Genomic DNA, 15,297 nt, shown 5'->3' with positions numbered 1-15,297 from the left:
GGTTAAGCGACTGCCTTCGGCTCAGGTCATGATCCTGGAGTCCCGGAATCGAGTCCCACATCCGGCTCCCTGCTCAGCAGGGAGTCTGCTTCTCCCTCTGACCCTGCCCCTCTCATGCTCTCTCTCTCTCTATCTCGTTCTCTCTCTCAAATAAATAAAAAAAAAATCTTAAAAAAAAAAAGTTTGTGATTCAAAGTACACCACCAAGAAAGTCAACAGACAACCCACAGAATAAGAGAATATATTAGCAAATCCTATATCTGCATGCATACAGAATTTAGGAAGAATCTTTGTAACTCAATAATGCAGATGTAAATGATCTTCCACATCATTCATCATTGGGAAAATGCAGTTCAAAACCACAACAAGATATCATTTCACACCTATAAGCTGGCTAAAATTTAAAAAATAATATGCATTGGCGAAGATTTGGAGAAATTTTACCTTTGTACATTGCTGATGGAATTGTAAAATTGTATGCCAACTTTGTAAAAGGGATTGGAAAGTTATAGTAAAGCCACAGTTAGTATTTTAGATTTGTTGATTATTTTTACCGTCTAGGAGCTGAACATAATGCTTTCCATTATACTTAATGAGGCCACAAATTGGAAGTTTAAAATCTACACTGATTATAAAATTCACCCTGTGATATGATAAGGGTGTAAGAGTTTTAGATCAAGAGAAATGTTGCTAGGAAATAATGTATTTTTTTTCTATGTAGCAAACAAAAAAGAGAAAATGTAGGACTAAACATTTCTAATACATAGAAAATGCAGGACTAAACATTTCTAGGACTAACCACAGTATAATCCTGGCTAGAGAGGGATGTTAATTACTAGTCTCCTAACTTTCTATGACTAACTCTTCTCCTTATGTCCCAGTCAACTTCTTTCAATTTCCAGAATGCTATGCTGTTTCAGGTATTTTGCTTTTATGTATCATAAAAACACTCTTCTTTTCCTTGCCTGCCTTTGTCCCAATCCTAAATTAGATACCATGTCCTTCAGAATCCTTTCCTGGAACATTTCTTCACCTACATCCAGATAGAATGTGTTTTTCTTTATGACCTTTTGCAAGTTTATCATATGAGCATTTATTTGACTTTTATATTTCACATCTGTTCCACTTCACTGATCTCTTTGTGGTAAGGGTATATTTCATGTTTATCTTGATGCTCCATGATGCTTTCACCCATTTGAATCTCAATAAATATTTGTTGGATAAATATAAATGATCATTCTTAACTAGAGGCTAAAGGAATGAAGGACTGAAAGGGAGTATGTAAGGATAACTGCAACCCACGGGTGACCGCCTTATGCCGGCACTGATTTCCATACTGCAAACCTCAGCGTGCTATCTAATCTGTATGCCTGAGGGAATCCTGGAGAGTCAATGTTAGTTACAAGTGGAAAAACATGAGGACTAAAAGGAAACATTTAAGTAAGAGAGATATATTTTAATATAACTGGTGCCTGGCTACCACTTTGTGCTGCCATGAAAGCAGTATTATTGAAGGTAACTTGTTGACGTTATTTAAAGAAGCTGTAAATATTTGAAAGTGTGAAAAGGTACATTGCAAATAAACATAAATTTAACACATATGATTTGCTTTTACACCAATTCCTGATCACTAGGGAACTGATGCTAGCCCATAAAGTGGTACATAGGTCAATTGTTTATTATGCTGCCTTGTTCTTTTCTTGCCCTCTCTTGTTCTCACATATGTTGCCAAAGTCTTGTAGATTTCTTTTGTATATAATCAGTATCAACGTTTGAAATGTTGCCTCTCTTTTCTACACATGCTTGTTCCCTCTATATTACAAAACTTGAGCAACACTTGTTTTTCTCCTGCTTGGAATACTAGTCCTTGTTTTGTTGCTGTTTGTTTTAACCCTGCCTACCTACCTTGTGAACACAAATTAATCCAAACTTTAGGTCAAGGGCTAACTCAGTAATGAGAGATACGGTAACTCAGAGCATAGTGTGCTCTTGCTGATAATATTTGTTTTTCCTCCTTCCTCTAGCTTATGGTATCCCATATAATCATATTTCATTTCCCATGACATCCAATGAATGAATGAAAAATCATATCCTCAACTTGGAGGTCTCTATGTTAAAATTAAGTGATTAAATGGAATTTGTACAAAACCTAGCCATATGTAATTTATTAAAATCTGTGAACTCATAGATAAAGCAGTTTGCCCTTCCCAGTATGGGAGGGCATGATCCAATCAGTTTAGGGCCTGAATAGAGCAAAAAGGGGGGAGGGAAGAATTCAGTCCTTCCTGCCTGATTGCTTGAGTTAGAGCATCAATCCATCTTTTCTCAGCACCCTGGTGCTCAGGTCTTCAGACTCAGACTGAATTACACCACTAACTTTCTAGGACCTCCAGTTTCTAAGTGGCAGACTGTGGGACTTCTCAACATCCACATATAATACTCGGTGTCCAAGACATATCCTATTGCTTCTGTTTCTCTGGAGAACTCTAACCAATACAGTGGTATTGCCAAGGTCTCAAGTATATCCTGAGATTTAAGCTGGTATTAAACAGCAAAATACTAACAGTTCATCAAGGACACATTTTATCCCTCTTAATGTTCTTGATTGATGATATCTAACTGGAACATTAGGGTTTTCAGGTACTTACTGAGGTGTGGGCCATTAGGTCTACACTTCAGGCTCAGATATATGAACCAAGAATGAAGCCACTCCAATCCCAGCCTCAGGTACACAGGATTATCATGACTTCCTGATATTAGTCCTTCCTCCATGATGCTTTGTTAGTGGCCTTTTGGGATGATAATTCTACCCGCAGGGGGAATAAAAAGCCCCACTGGATACTTTAATGAATCCTTAACTGGATTCAAGGAGAGTCAGGTGAATTCCCCTAATGCAAATGACTTAGCCATTTTTTTAGGAAAAAAAGAGAATATGAGAGTGTCCCAGTCCCATTATGTAGAATTAATTACTCCCTTGCCTGAAGTTTCAGAACATTCTGTTCATCGCTTTTTCCCAGCAGTTGTCACATTGTATTATTCTGTCATTATGTTAGTGATACTACAGCTGGGTTATTGGGTTTTTTTAATTCTTTTTTTTTTTAAGATTTTATTTATTTATTTGAGAAAGAGAGCATGAGTGGGGGGAGGGGCACAGGGAGAGGAAGAAGCAGACTCTCCATTGAGCAGGGAGCCCCACGTGGGGCTAGATCTTGAGACTGCAGGATCATGACCTGAGCTGAAGACAGACACTCAACCAACCACCCAGGTACCCCTGGGTTTTTTAATTCTTACAGGAACAAATTATTCCTTTTAAAAGATAAAAGAATAGTATTTACTTTTAAAATGCTGCCTGATACTGAAAATAAATAATACTGGCATGTTTAATACAAAAGTGAATGTTGACCTCTCTCTTCTTTCCACACCCATAATCAAGGATAATCTCCATTGACCATTTGAAATGATTGAGTCCATGAATCTCTCTCTCAACATACACACACACTCACCACATACACCACACACACACATTTTGTTTGAATTTTTTTTTAGAATTGAAATAATTCTACACGCACTGTTATTCAACTATCTCTTTCAATAAATCATATATAAGAAGTATATCACTACATATGCATCCACACTATTCCCTTCGGTTCCATGACATATACCCCGCTAACAGATTTTGCTTTAAATTTAAATGTCGATCTCCTATACTGAGGCTTAGGTGATGCACCTAGTGATCACTTGTGTAGAAAAGGAAGTATCATGAGGCTGGAACATATACAGAATCATTGGCAGTGGTGAATTAGGGCTAGTCAGGAGACTGACAGGAAAAGACCGAAAGACCAGAGTCAGGAGGTCTGGGGAAGCAGAATGATATGGGCATATGTTGTGAAGATCTTTGTACACATGTTACGGCCCACCAGAGACTATCCACCATAGAAGATGCAGCCAAGCTGAAGGAAGAGCATAATCAGTTATCAGTCATCCTGTTTTCAGCCACCACAGTGTTTGCACAATGGCACATGAACTTGGAGACCATAAAGGATGCTAGACAGCTGCCCAAGGGTCGAACACTATGGAATCCCACATAATTAAGACTGATCTAGCTACTTCCACCGCTGAATGTCAGACCTTCTAGCAACAGAGACTAACGTCGAGAATTCGGTATGGCACCATTCCTTATGGTTACCAACTAACCGCTTCATGACAAATTGACTACATTTGTTCTTTTAATCCTGCCACAGGGGGCAGCTTGATCTCACAGAATTAGATATACATTCTAAGTGTGGGATTGTCTTTCTGTCCTCAGAGCCTCAGCAGCACCACTCTCTGAAAGCTTATGGAGTGTTTCATCCACTGCACAGGATTTCACTAAACATTATATCAGACCAGGGGACACAGGTTATAACCAAAGAAGTGAGAGAGTGGGCTCAGGACTATTCAATCCATTGGTTATATCATATGCTGCAAGTTATCTGCCTAACAGAGCATTCATACAGCTTGCAAAAGTCACATCTGAAGTATCAGCTCAAGCAGTATTCTATGGGATGGCATCCTCTTGGAGTCAATGTACACACTGAATCAAAGACCTTCATATGTGCTGGGACCACAATTGGAAGAATGCACGGGTCATGGGAGATATTGTGCCTTCTGTCCTAACAATGACTCTGTGCTTATAGGTCCTTGTGGTGTAAAGAGTGTGTAGTGTACTTTTTCCAGCAAGATTTACATTTAAGGGGCGCCTGGGTGGTTCAGTCGGTTAAGTGTCTGCTTTCGGATCAGGTCATGATCTCAGGGTCCTGGGATGGAGACCCACGTTAGGCTCCCTGCTGGGCAGGGAACCTGCTTTCCCCTCTTCTTCTGCCCCTCCCCCTGCTTGTGTTCTCTCCCTCTCTCTCTCTCTCAAATAAATAAATAAAAAATCTTAAAAAAAAAAAAAGATTTACATTTAATTATAAGCTATGACTGCCATCTGGGGACTTTGGGCTCTTGAGCAAAGAACCAGGAGGCAAGAAGAAATCATACCATAACAGCAGGTATAATTAACCCTAATCCTCAGGAAAAGTTAAGGCTGCAGTTACACAAATAAAAATGCCAGTTCATTGAGGTCTATCTGAAGATCGCTATTAATAGACAATACTCACTCCAGAGCTCTCTCCAGTGTTGGACACAGCTTTTTCAGGGCTATATTGCAATTCTATCTCTCTCTGTCCAACCCTACTGCTTTTCCTTTCCTTTCACTAGCGTTAAAGCTCTCATAAATACATTATGCCCCAAACACTGTCTCAGGGTCTATTTATAGAGAATGCATATTGCCAAATCTGTTTTCTAAGTGTTGTACTATTTTATACACTCAGCAGTGTACGAAACTTCAGAAGATCACATCCCCATCCTTGCTTATTGTTTCAGCCTCTTTAATTTTAGCCTGCCTGAGTAGCATTATGTATTTCTTTGTGATTTTAATTTGCATTCCTCTAATTTGAAACACAGTTTTATATGTCTATTGGTTATTCTTTGGTGAAATGGCTGTTCAAGTCTGTCCATTTTATATTAAGATGTTTGTCTTTTAATTTTTAAGCTGTAGGAAAACTTCATTCTACACAAATCATTTGTCATGTGTTTTACAGTTATTTTCTTCCAGCTTTTGCTTTGTCCATTTTTTAAAAAAGATTTATTTATTTATTTGAGAGAGAGAGAGATCGAGCACAACAGGAGGGGGAGAGGGAAGAGGGAGAATATCAAGCAAACTCGATGCTGAGCACGGAGCCCAACTCGGGGCTTGATCCCAGGACCCTGAGACCATGACCTGAGCTGAAATCAAGAGTCTGTCACTCAACCGACTGCACCACCCAGGTACTCCTGGCTTGTCTATTTTCTAACACTATGTTTGATGTACAGAATATTTTAATTTCATTAAGTCTAACTTAACAATTGCTTCTTAGACAATGGTTAAGATTATAGTCAAATGCAGGCTAAAAGTAAATGCTCCAAGACTGTACTTTGAATCTACACACACACAAAAAACCAAACACAATTAAAGGTAATTTTATAAGAAACAGTTTAAATGTATATTTTATCTCCTTTCTTCACTTAACTGTCTTAAAAAGCAGTTTTATAAATGGTATGTATGCAATATAATGCTGGACCTATAACATGTAGAAATATAATGTATATCCAATATATTGGACAGTACAGCACAGAGGACATAGGCAGGTGCGATGCTATATTCTTAGAAAAGTCTACACATGGTAAATTAATAATTAAAACAATATATTTGGGGCTTGTGACATTAATAGATGTATTATACATGTAACAATACCACCAATAAAGGGAAAATGGAACAGAGCTATATAGGAGTAACAATTTAAATGTTCCTATATATCACTGAAATTAACCTAGTATACATCAGAAACTGATTTTGGTAAGATGATTGTGGTAAGCTGTATTATAATCACTAAGGAAAACCATCAAAAATATCTGTGAAAAAGTCATTAAAGAAATTAAAATGCTACATAAGACAATATTAATTTAAAGCAAAAGAAAGTTGCCAAGAAGGAACTGAAAAATTTAAAAATAAAACGAGATATAAAAAACAAAATCAAATGGCAGATGTAAATCCAACTTATCATTATCAATATTACCATTGAGAGTAATGGACTGAATCAAAAAGCAGAGTTTGTCAGACTAGATAATAAAACATGGCCCAACTATGTGCTTTCTGCAGGTGACATACACAAATGGATTGAAAGTAAAAGAATGGAAAGCAAAAATAGAAAACAAAAAGCAACTATGAAAAAACCGGCTATACTACCTCAGAAAAAAAATAGACTTTGAAACCAAAACCAACGGGGCGCCAGGGTGGCTCAGTCATTAAGCATCAGCCTTCAGCTCAGGTCATGGTCCCAGGGTCCTGGGATCGAGCCCCGCATCGGGCTCCCTGCTCGGCGGGAAGCCTGCTTCTCCCTCTCCCACTCACCCTGTTTGTGTTCCCTCTCTCTCTGTGTCTCTCTCTGTCAAATAAATAAATAAAAATCTTTAAAAACAAAACAAAACAAAACCTAAAAGGATACTATACATTAAGAGGCCCATTTTATAATGATAAAAGGGATCAATCCATCAGGAAATTACACCAATGATAGGCATAAGCTCACATAATAACAGAGCAGCAAAATATATGAAGCAAAAACTGACAGTAATGAAGGGAGGAATAAACAGTTCAAAAATAAAAGCTGAAGACTTTAATACCTCACTTTCTCACTATCAATAGTGGATAGAACAACTGGACAGAAGATCAACAAGGAGATGGGAAACTTAAATAATACTATAAACCACTCTGCTCAACAATAAGATATACATTTTTCTCAAGTGCTCATGGAACATTCTCCAGTATAGACTATATGCTAGATCATAAATATATATATATTTATATTATATATGTTTATATTATATATAAATTTATATATATTTAAAATAATAGAGATAACATAAACAGTGTTCTCTGACCCCACAAAAATATGTATAAGAATATACATACTGGCATTATTCATAATGGACAGAAGGTGGCAACAAACCAAATGTTCATCAATCGTCTGAATGAGAAACAAAATATAGGATACACAGTCTAGTGAGTTTGAGGATTGATCTGGGGAGTGACTAAGGAAAAGGCTTGGCCATGAGATGGCAGTAGCACAGTGAGGTAGGAGAAGTGGGGGAAGTCCCACACAGCAGGAGACCTTCCACCGGTGGTGGTAAGGGCCACCACCCCAAGGGGAAAAGGGCGAAGGAACTCCAGAGAGAGAGAGCTATTGGAAAGAGGGCATGTTTCTTGACAATATCTTTCAGCAGCATGGAAGGTAGTGTCTGAGTCAGAGAGCCCTGAAGGGGAGCAGTGGTTTGGAGTCTTTTTTATAGCCCTAGAGTTTGTCTTATCTATAGCTAGCAGAAGTTGAATACAGTTTTGCGAAATACGCAAATTGGGGAGTCTCTATACGGTTATAGTTGTATTTGTTTGGGATTTACTTAAAGTATTTGGATGTGTAAGTATTTCATCTGATGCTAGTGGGCTTGAACTCAAAGTCCTATGTGAAGTGAAGAAATAAACAATATACAGGTCAACACACAGCTGCTATACTGAACCCATTTATATAACACTATAAAACGAAGTATCATTCCGCCATAAAAATGACTAAAGTACTGATATATGCTATATCACTATGGTAAGTGAAAGAAATCAGCCACAAAGTACCATATATTGTATTATTACATTTATAGGAAAGTGAAGAATAGGGAAATCTATTGAGGCAGGAAGTAGATTAGTGGTTCCTCCATGCTTAGGTGGAGGGTATGGGATGGAAGTGATAGCTAGAGAGTATGAAATTATTTTTGAGATGATAAAAATTGACTGCTTTGATGATTGCACATATCTGTAAATATATATCTATTTTTATTTAAATTCAATTGTAACATATAGTAGATTATTAATTTCAGAGGGAGAGTTCAGTGATTCATCAGTTGTATGTAACACCCAGTGCTCATTACATCACATGCCCTCCTTAATGTCCATCACCCAGTTACCCCATCCCCCACTTCCCTCCCCTCCAGCAACCCTCAGTTTCTTTCCTATGATTAAGAGTCTCTTCTGGGGGCACCTGGGTGGCTCAGTCATTAAGCGTCTGCCTTCAGCTCAGGTCATGATCCCAGAGTCCCGGGATCCAGCCCTGCATCAGGCTCCCTGCTCTGCAGGAAGCCTGCTTCTCCCACTCCCACTGCCCCTGCTTGTGTTCCCTCTCTCGCTCTGTCTCCTTCTGTCAAATTAATAAATAAAATCTTAAAAAAAAAAAAAAAAGAGTCTCTTCTGGTTTGTCTCCCTCTCTGATTTCATTTTGTTTTATTTTTTCCTCCCTTCCCTTATGATCCTCCATTTTGTTTCTTCAATTCCACATATGAATGAGATCATATAATTGTCTTAACTTATTTCACTTAGCATAATACCCTCCAGTTCCATCCATGTCATTGCAAATAGCAGGATTTCATTTTTGTGATGGCTGAGTAGTATTCCATTGTGTGTGTGTGTATGTGTGTATGTGTGTGTGTGTGTATATATATATATATCTATCTCACACCTTCTTTATCCATTTACCTGTCAATGGATGTCTGGGATCATTCCATAGTTTGGCTATTGTGGACATTGTTACTATAAACATTGGGGTGCAGGTGTTCCTTTGAACGAATACATTTATATCTTTGGGGTAAATATCCAGTAGTGTAATTGCTGGATTGAAGAATAGCTCTATTTTCAAATTTTTGAGGAACCTCCATAGTCTTTTCCAGAGTGGCTGCACCAGCTTGCATTCCCACCAACAATGTAGGAGGGTTCCCCTTTCTCTGCATCCTCGCCAACATCTGAAGTTTCCTGACTTGATCATTTTAGCCATTCTGACTGGTGTGAGGTGGCGTCTCATTGTGGTTTTGATTTGTATTTCCCTGATGCCTAGTGATGTTGGACACTTTTTCATGTGTCTATTGACCATTTGTATATCTTCTGGGAGAAATGTTTGTTCATGTCTTCTATCCATTTCTTGATTGGATTATTTGTTCTTTGGGTGTTGAGTTTGATATATTCTTTATAGATTTTGGATACTAGCCCTTTATCTGATACGTCATTTGCAAATATCTTTTCCCATTTTGTCAGTTGTCTATTGATTTTGTTGACTATTTCCTTTGCGTGCAAAAGCTTTTTATCTTTTTTTTTAAGATTTTATTTATTTATTTGTCAGAGAGAGAGAGAGAGCTTGCACAAGCAGGGGGAGCAGCAGACAGAGGGAGAAGCAGGCTCCCTGCTGAGCTAGGAGCCCAATGCAGGACTCGATCCTAGGACCCTGGGATCATGACCTGAGCCAAAGGCAGATGCTTAACCAACTGAGCCACCCAAGCATCCCAAAAGGTTTTTATCTTGATGAAGTCCCAATAGTTCATTTTTGCCTTTATTTCCCTTGCCTTTGGAGACATACCTAGCCAGAAGTTGCTGCAGCCCAAGTCAAAGAGCTTGCTGCCTGTGTTCTATTCTAGGATTTCAAAGGATTCCTGTTTCACATTTAGGTCTTTCACCCATTTTGAGTTTATTTTTGTGTATGGTGTAAGAAAATGGTCCAGTTTCATTCTTCTGCATGAGGCTGTCCAATTTTCCCAACATCATTTGTTGAAGAGACTTTTTTCCATCCAATACTATTTCCTTCTCTGTCGAAGATTAGTTGACCATAGAGTTGAGGATCCATTTCTGGCTTCTCTATTCTGTTCCCTTGATCTGTGTCTATTTTTGTGCCAGTACCATACTGTCTTGATGATTACAGCTTTGTAATAGAGCTGGAAGTCCAGAATTGTGATGCCGCCAGCTTTGGTTTTCTTTTTCAACATTCTTTTGGCTATTAGGGGTCTTTTGTTGTTCCATATAACTTTTAGGAATATTTGTTCCAGCTCTGTGAAAAAAGTAGATGGTATTTTCATGGGGATTTCATTGAATGTGTGGATTGCTCTGGGAAGCATTTTAACAATATTTTTCTCCCAATCCATGCACATGGAACATTTTTCCATTTCTTTGTGTCTTCCTCAATTTCTTTCATGAGTGTTCTATAGTTTTCTGAGTGCAGATCCTCTGCCTTTTTGATTAGGTTTATTTCTATGTATCTTATGGTTTTTGATGCAACTGTAAATGGGATCGACTCCATAATTTCTCTGTCTTCTGTCTAATTGTTAGTATATAGAAATGCAACTGAGGGGTGCCTGGGTGGCTCAGTCAGTTAAGCATCTGCCCTCGACTCAGGTCATGATCCCTGGGTACTGGGATCGAGCCCCACATCTGTCTCCCTGCTTAGCGGGGAGCCTGCTTCTCCCTCTCCTTCTGCCACTCCCCGGGCTTGTGCTCTCTCTCTCTAAAATAAATAAATAAAATATTTAAAAAAAAGAAATGCAACTGATTTCTAACAATTTTGGGGTGGACTCTTTTGGGTTTTCCACATAAAGTATCATTTCACCTCACAAAGAGTGAGAGTTTGACCTCTTCTTTGCTGACTCAGATGCATTTTAGTTTTTTTTGTTGTCTGATTGCTGAAGCTAGGACTTCTACTACTATGTTGAATAACCATGGTGAGAGTGGACATCCATGTCGTGTTACTGACCTTAGGGAAAAAAAACCCAGTTTTTCCCCATTGAGAATGATATTCACTGTGGGCTTTTCATAGATAGCTTTTATGATATTGAGGTATGTTCCCTCTCTCCCTACACTTTGAAGAGTTTTAATCAAGAAAGGATGCTGTATTTGTCAAATGCTTTTTCTGCATCTATTGAGAAGATCATATGGTTCTTTTCCTTTCTTTTATTTATGTAGTATATCACATTGATTGATTGGCAGATGTTGAACCACCCTTGTAGCCCAGGAATAAATCCACTTGGTTATGGTGACTAATCCTTTTAATGTTCTGTTGGATTCTATTGGCTAGTATTTTGGTGAGAATTTTTGCATCCGTGTTCATCAGGGATATTGGTCTGTAATTCTCCTTTTTGGTGGGGTCTTTGGTAATGTTGGCCTCATAGAAAGAGTTTGGAAGTTTTCCTTCCATTTCTATTTTTTGAAACAGCTTCAGGAGAATAGATATTAATTCTTTTTAAATGTTTGGTAGAATTCCCCTGGGAAGCCATCTGGCCCTGGGTTCTTGTTTGTGGGGAGATTTTTGATGACTACTGCTTCAATTTCCTTGCTGGTTATGGGTCTGTTCAGTCTTTCTATTTCTTCCTGGTTCAGTTTTAGTAGTTTATATGTTTCTAGGAATGCATCCATTTCTTCCAGATGGCTTAATTTGTTGGCATATTGTTCCCCATAATATGCTCTTATAATTGTTTGTATTTCTTTGGTGTTGGTTGTGATCTCTCTTCTTTCATTCATGATTTTATTAATTTGGGTCCTTTCTCTTTTTGATAAGCCTGGCCAGGGTTTATCAATCTTATTAATTCTTTCAAAGAACAAGCTCCTAGTTTCATTGATCTGTTCTACTGTTCTTCTGGTTTCTATTTCATTGATTTCTGCTCTAATCTTTATTATTTCTCTTCACCTGCTGGGTTTAGGCATTATTTGCTGTTCTTTCTCCAGATTCTTTAGATGTAAGGTCAGGTTGTGTATTTGAGGCCTTTCTTGTTTATTGAGAAAGCTTGTATTGTTATATACTTCCCTCTTGGGACTGCCTTTACTGCATCCCAAAGATTTTGAACAGTTGTTTTCATTTTCATTTGTTTACATGAATTTTTTTTAATTCTTCTTTAATTTCCTGGTTGACTCATTCATTCTTTAGTAGGGTGATCTTTAGCTTCCATATATTTGAATTCTTTCCAACTTTCTTCTTGTGATTGAGTTCCAGTTTCAAGGCACTGTGGTCTGAAAATATGCAGGGAATAATTCCAATCTTTTGGTACTGGTTGAGACCTGATTTGTGACCCAGGATGTGATCTATTCTGGAGAATGTTCCATGTGTACTAGAGAAGAATGTGTATTCTCTTGACTTAGGATGGAATGTTCTGAATTTATCTGTGAAGTCCATCTGGTCCAGTGTGTCATGCAAAGCCCTTGTTTCCTTGTTGACCTTCTGCTTAGATGATCTGTCCATTGCAGAGAGTGTGATGTTAAAGTCCCCTACTATTATGGTATTATTATCAATGTGTTTCTTTAATTTTGTTATTATTTGTCTTATATACTTGGCTGATCCCATGTTAAGGGCATAAATATTTACAATTGTTAGATTTTTTTGTGGGATTGTCCCTTTAATTCTAATATAGTGTCATTCCTTATCTCTTATTACAGTCTTTGGTTTAAAAGCTAATTTGGCTTATAAGAGGATTGCCACCTGAGCTTTCTTTTGATGTCCATTGACATGATAAATGTTTTTCTACCCTCTCACTTTCAATCTGGAGGTGTCTTTGGGTCTAAAATGAGTCTCTTGCAGACAGTATATCTCATCTATGTAATTATTCTGTTTCTTGTCTTCTTTTACTGACTGTCTTGTTTACTACTATACGGGCAGTGCCTAAAATGGTGCCTGACATGCAGTAGATCATCAATGCATAGTTGTTTCAATTCATCAGTGAATGAATGATGAAACTGATGTATCCATCTGAATGTCCAAGATCAGTTCCCATTACTCATGGAAAGTCCTCTAGAATGGAAGCTTGAATACTCAGCTCTACCTCTCCATGTGAACTTCTCTTCCCTTCTCTATGTCTGTCTCTTCATCAGTAAAACAGGATGATATCCTCATATGATGTTAGGACTATGGGACACTGAAACTCCTTTGAAAAATGTCCTCATTTTATAGGTTTCAAAATTGAGATTGAGAGGATAAGGCAATTCCTACATGACTTTAAATAAGTAGTCAGTAGGGGAGTGATAAAATGACTAGCCTCTGACTTCCAGATTTTTATCTCTGCTTTCCACTACTGATGGGAAACCCCACTGGAATGACATGATAGGTTTCAGTATGATGCAAAACTGTATGCCTTTCTTCACTTCAGGATCGGGCAATTATGCTAAATATTGAGTCATGATGCAATTTTAGTGTACTTGTTTACTTTTTAGCACTTCAGTTATAATAAATATTGAGTCAATGTGGTAGTTGCACAATACTAAGAAGATATACCCTGATTTAATACAATCATTAGCTTATATATACTTGGGACCTGGGCAAGCCACCCCTTCCCTTTGAGGAGTTCAGAATTAATAGCCTAAAACCAATTCCAGGAACCCTGTTAGAAAAAAATGTTAAAGAATTTTACAAGACCAAAATAATAATTATAATTATTCCCCTGGAAATATACTAATCCTAGATTTGGGAGTCAGGGTCTAGAATCAGGACGTGGTCTGTCAGTGTCTGGTGTATTCTATTCCACTAGGAAAGGAGTTAATCCAGATCTCAGAGCTTTCTAGCCCCCACTGTCCCCAGGGAGTCCCAAGACAGACAAAGTTCTCACTCTAGAGGCTGTGGCCACAGTATAAAAAATGCTCCCACCAAAGCAAAAGGAGCTCAGAAGGATGCTGGGGGAGATTGGCTAACTTCTCCAGGAGTCCTTGCTGGTAAGCAATGCTTTAGAAGTATGGATTCTTATCTGTGGCCAGCTGAGCACAAGGAAAAGAGTGGTAGATGATAGGATAGTGGGGAGTAGGAAAACACTGACTGAAGGGAGAGGGTAAGGGAACTGACTGTAAGAATGTGTTGGCATAATCTCTCATGTGCACATGAGCAACTGCTGCTTTTATTTCTAATACATCCTTACACCATCTCAGTGTGCAGCTCTTATATCTTTTGACACCTCTGCCATTTTTTCTGTGCAGAGAGCTCATCACTGACCTGGAGCCTATGTAATTACTGATCTATCAAGGTTCTTTATTTTCCTGTGTTCAGTCTCTTGCCTACTGTTACTTCTCCTTCAATCCCTTCTAATCTAATTTAAAGGTTGGATAAATGTCCCCATCCTGAGTGCATTTTTGACATAGAGGGAGAACAATAATTGAACTTACCTTAAGCTATTTAGAAATTATCTCTCACCAATTACAACCTAGGAAACACACCAAACCACTTACTACTTTCTTCCAACTAAAGGTAGTACTAATCACTTGGGAATGGTTTGGTCTCTGAGTTCGTAATGCTACTGTCTGTGAAAATGTCTAAGGATAGCTTTAATCAGATAAATTCTATTATAAATGTTAGAAACCCTATCAAAATATTTATATGCAAGTAAAGTGAAAATCAGGATTTAGTCTCCTGACCCCTAATGTAAGGATTATCTGAAGACCTGAGATAAGTCAGAACCACTTCCATTATAGTTCTCTACTTTGTCGTGTTCTTATCAATAAGTTTTTACCAGGAATTGTAACTATACTTTTTGATGACCCATCTTGACTCAGGCAAACCTTGCAAGAATTCTGCTATGTAGGCATTTTAGCCTCACTTCATAGGTGAGGAATCATAAACCCAAAAAATGGAAATAATTTAACCAAATTCATGTGGCAGGAAGACTCTGGCTTCAATTTCTAGTGTCTGTGTCTAAACAGTATGCCATTTCTCATATGCTGAACTCTAAATTACGTGAACCACAATCACAGAAAAAGAAATCTGATTCTAAGATTCTACTTCATCCCCTTCCAAATCCCCTGGGTTTAAATGCCTTACCTTGCATATAGTCATCACTGTTCAAATTAGGGATTGTTTTCTATATAGTTCTTATTTCTTTCTTGAAATCCTTCTTCTATTTTCTCTATCT

Source organism: Mirounga angustirostris, unplaced genomic scaffold (assembly GCF_029215605.1).
Source record: "Mirounga angustirostris isolate CCGP_5_RB_7025 unplaced genomic scaffold, mMirAng1.0.hap1 SCAF_13, whole genome shotgun sequence".
NCBI lineage: Eukaryota > Metazoa > Chordata > Mammalia > Carnivora > Phocidae > Mirounga > Mirounga angustirostris.
Note: the sequence above shows the minus strand (reverse complement) of the source record.